This window comes from Podarcis gaigeae, assembly GCF_964106915.1.
Source record: "Podarcis gaigeae genome assembly, chromosome: 5".
Taxonomy (NCBI): domain Eukaryota; kingdom Metazoa; phylum Chordata; class Lepidosauria; order Squamata; family Lacertidae; genus Podarcis; species Podarcis gaigeae.
Window position 1 is genome coordinate 52,279,049 of NC_139681.1, and position 4,719 is coordinate 52,283,767.

Consider the following 4,719-nt stretch of genomic DNA (forward strand, 5'->3'; position numbering starts at 1 on the left):
AGGCCTCCCTTCAGAAAAAGCAGGGATGCTAGAAGAGCTTCTGATATCAGCCCAGTTCTAAGTCCTCACCTTATCCACTATGCTACAGTGTCTATCTGCAACCATGTTAGTTTAAACCTGATTGCTTGCAATTGAATGTGTGCATTTCTGTGTTCCTATTAGAGCAAACAGAAATCACATTGCAATCATGTTTCCCTACATTTTATGCATTTTAAAATTTTCGTGTGAAATCTGAGAATTGGGGGTGGATGGATAAATACTCCCAAGAGTGTGCATCAAAAGCCTTCTCTGTTTGTTTTTCTTTTATAAGCTTGAACACTGGAGTGTTTCTGTAAGAACGTTATTAAAAGGAATCCAATTTTTTAAAACAAAAAACAAATCCCAGCCTTTTTGGTACTTATTGTCTTAAAAGCCAAGCTTCTTTTTACTAGCCATGCCCATGTAGACCACTAAATTCTTTGAACCTATATTCTGCTATAATTCCAAGGTTTATTAGTAAGTTTCACCAAACAACAAAAATATTATTAGTCTGAAAGAAAGGGGCAGTGATCAAAATGTAATCTCACATTATCTTGAGGCAATATCAAGCTTAATACATGTATGTAACAAGGACCGAGGCTCTGAAAAACCAAACCATCCATAAATTTACCATTTTTATTGACAGCGTGTCTTTTAACCCTAAACAGCAATGGAAGAAGACCCAATAAATGAAACATTTACTGAATAACTTGCCTTATTTTCAAGTGGTGTGTGATTCCTTTCTAGCTGTCTCTAGAAGATGTTTTTAGCCTAATTTGCTCCCTAGAAATTTCACTCACTAGAGTTCTACATCTATGACGTTTCATTGCCTGAAGCCAAGTCTGAATAAGAACTTTCTTAAGATATACTTATCCTAATGCCCGTCTATAAGCATTGGGCTCCTTTAGTTTGATTTATTTGTACTATACTGATATATAGTTTGCATGCATTCTGACATCCAGTTTCACAGGACAACACTTAAGGTTTCCATTTATTTATCTTATTTAGATACAGTTCTTGAATTTATGTGCCACATTCCCTACCAATGAAAATGGTGCCTGAAGCAGTGCATAACCACAACAAAACAATAAAAAATGTGACAAAACACAAATCTAAAAAACCCCTTACTGAAAACCCAGTAACATCTAAGAGAGTAGTAACAGAGCCAGGTAAAATTCCCCATAGATAAACAAAAGGAGTTACTATTATCAGCAAGCAGGAGATACTGAGAAAAGAGCCAGAGAGAAAACATGTAAAGATGAGGTGCCATGTGTCTCAGTTGGCAGCAAAGTGTTCCAGTTCATTTAAAACAGATGTAGGTGCTTTCAATCTCATGTTTACCACCACAATGTATAAGAGGAGAAGAAAGGGGATGTCAAGGATTTCCTTCTGCTGGATGCAATGTAGCAAATGTTAGCATCCTATCAGTTGAATTAGTGTGCAGCTAAATGTTTCAATGAGTCTTAAACAGGAGCGACTTCCATTGGATTGTGTCCTTTGCATTCGAAGACAGGGACACTTATCACACCTAAAATGGTCACCACTTAACTACACCAGTGCTTTTTTCCCCTAAAAAAAAATGTTTAGGGTTACTCTCATTTTCCTACTCATATTGAAGTACAGTGGTACCTCGGGTTAAGAACCTAATTCATTCTGGAGGTCCGTTCTTAGCCTGAAACTGTTCTTAACCTGAGGTACCACTTTAGCTAATGGGGCCTCCCGCTGCTGCCATTTCTGTTCTCATCCTGAAGCAAAGTTCTTAACCCGAGGTACTATTTCTGGGTTAGCGGAGTCTGTAACATGAAGTGTCTGTAACCTGAAGCGTTTGTAACCTGAGGTACCACTGTACTGCCCCTCAGTGAGTCCAAACTTAATTCACAAAATGTTTAGGGGTATGCGTACCCCTGTGTCCCCCCAGAAAAAAGCACCGACTACACCTAAAATAATAAAAATGCAATATAATAAAGGGAGGTACAGTATGTCTAGTAGGGGTGCAGCACATTGAAATGAATGAAACAAGTGAGCCACTACTATAGTTAAGTCCCATTCATTGTGTTGGATTCACCTATAGCACCCTGTCAGTGGCAGCCCTGCACAAGGACTTCCATTTGTGGAGCGGCCCTTTCCTGCTCTCCTCCTCCTGTGCACCCACTGAAACTGGCCCCTTAGAGCCAGGAGAAACCCCAGAACAGCATGCAGCAAGAAGAGAGTGGGGATGACTCCATCTGACAAGCTGAAATGCTTGCAACAAATGGACTGTTGGGAAGAATATAAAGTTGAACTCCACCCGTTGTTTTCAGTGGGACTCATTCGCAACTTACTATACTTGGGTAAAGGCATAAGGATGAGATACAGTGCAGTCACAGCAGATGTTCACTAGTGCCACAGGGCTTGTGTATCCTCCTCTTCCCCACTCCACCAAATTCCCTGCAAAAATCTTCTCTAGAGAGTTTGGGAACCACCGGATGTCCCACTGTGCTAGCAAAGATCCTTTTGCACAACCGAATCTCTCTCTCTAAATGTTTAATGTCTGACCAGATCCATTATCATGAAAGTGATTAATGCCCTAAGCTACCCGCCCTTTTCCCCTATACTGCTTAATAATAAAATAATATAAAAATAAAATGTGTGTGTGTGTGTGTGTGTGTGCATTATCTGCTATTTAGTGCACCCACGAACACAAGTCAAATGAGCAGCTTCTTGCTTTTTTAAAGCAGACTGTCACTAGTATGCTCAGATACATGATTCTCTTTGCAGCTGAGAAATGAAGCTCCTGCATACAAAAAAGAAGTGGCAAGGGAGACGTTTCTGGTTTCGGCTGTTGTCTCAGGCACATTCAGTATGTGTGTAGCCTAAGGGCATAAGTAAGCAGAGGAGATAGAATGGACAGGCCTTCCTGTAGTACAGTTAAGTGTCAATCTGCTATCCAAGTAATATGTACAGTAACAACATCTAGAGTATTCCCAGAGAGATCAATATCAAGAGTACCTTTGAGAATTTCTATTATTTTATATTTATCTATCTTGGGAGAATACAGAATCCTGAATCAGAAGCAGTGCTCTGGTTGTCATTCACTAGGCTATATAGACCCTATCATAAAGAAAACAAAGTCCTTGTGTCAGAAAAGCTGCAAACTATATAAATTTAGGCTGCAATTCTAAATCCACTTACCTGTGAATAAGGTCCATTGAATTCAATAGGATTTACTTCTAAGCAGTCATTGCTAGGATTGGGCTGTTGTCCATCCAGCTTGAATTGAAGAAAATAATGATCCCAGAGCACCAATCTGTAAACACTGCTGTAATTTTAATATTTGAAGTTTTATTTTGTCTAATATTTTGTCGGGAGCCGATCAGAGTGGCTGGGGCAGCTCAGTCAGATGGGTGGCATATAAATATCATTATCATTATCATTATCATTATCATTATCATTATCATACAGTGGAACCTTGGTTTTTGAGCATCTTGGAAGCTGAGCTATTCGGAACCCAAACGCCAAAAACCCGGAAGTGAATGCTTCAGTTTTCAAACGCGCCTCGGAAGTCAAACAGCTTCTAAAGGCGCATTTCTCCATTTTCTCCATTGAAATTGCCAACCGCCCATAGCGCCTCAGTTGTCAAAAGTTTCGGAAGTCAAATGGTCTTCCAGAACAGATCACGTTCAACAACCGAGGTTCCACTGTATAATAATTAATGAGAATAAAAGTGGCATGAGGCATGGGGAAATTAACAGATACCTGTTTCCTCTTGGTGCCTGGTCTTGGGCACTTCTAAGTGAGTATGTGTGCATAGAAGAAGAGTCAGGAAATGTGGGGTTTTGTTGCTATATGCAGTAAAGCTGGTTGGGTGTCTTTCATTTATTTTAAAATATTCACATTCTGCCAGCCCTGTGTCCCCCAACACAGTTTGTGCCTGCGTGTGAACTTCTGAATAGACCTAAAGTGATTGATTAGCCACTAATAACACTTCCACTCTCTAAGAGCAATACTGTTGAAATGTCTTTCTTTAGGTTGCACTCCTGAACACACTTACTAAGGAGTAAGTCTGACTGGATACTATGGGACTAACTTCTGATTAAACCTGCAGGATTGCACTGTTAGGTTACAATCTCTGTGGTTTTCTTGGCTAGTAAAGCAAGGATGAGACATTCTCCAGACAATAGCAATTTGAAAATTATGAAGTATAATGACTCCATGAGACGTAAGCTTTTCCAGTCCATGACTGTATTTATATGAAATGTGTTGTATAACACATTGCACAAAATCTGATGTACAGAAACCCATTGTTCTTCTGTGATTTGTGGAACTGCAGACCAAGTAAGAACACATAAACCACCGACACCCTCAGAAATTATTTCCTGGCTCAGTCTGTTAAAGGTGCACCACATAAGGAAAAAAAATATGTAAATAAAACAATCAGGTTTTGCATTATTGCCCTGCAGTGAAGTTTGAAAAGAAACACTGTGCTTTAGAAAACATTTGATTTTAAGGCCTGGGATATGTTAATTAGAATATTTTAAGTAATATGCTTTAAGTGTGGGGGGGGGGAGGCTCGTCTAGACATATTTCTAAATGTGCATAGTAAATTAAAGGCGAGGCTCTTAAAACTTATACAAAGATCTCATTTGCAACTAAGCATGACTAAAATGGTATTTTAATAGGTGTGATGATTCCATTAGGACGGTGGCAGACTAACAGTGCAAG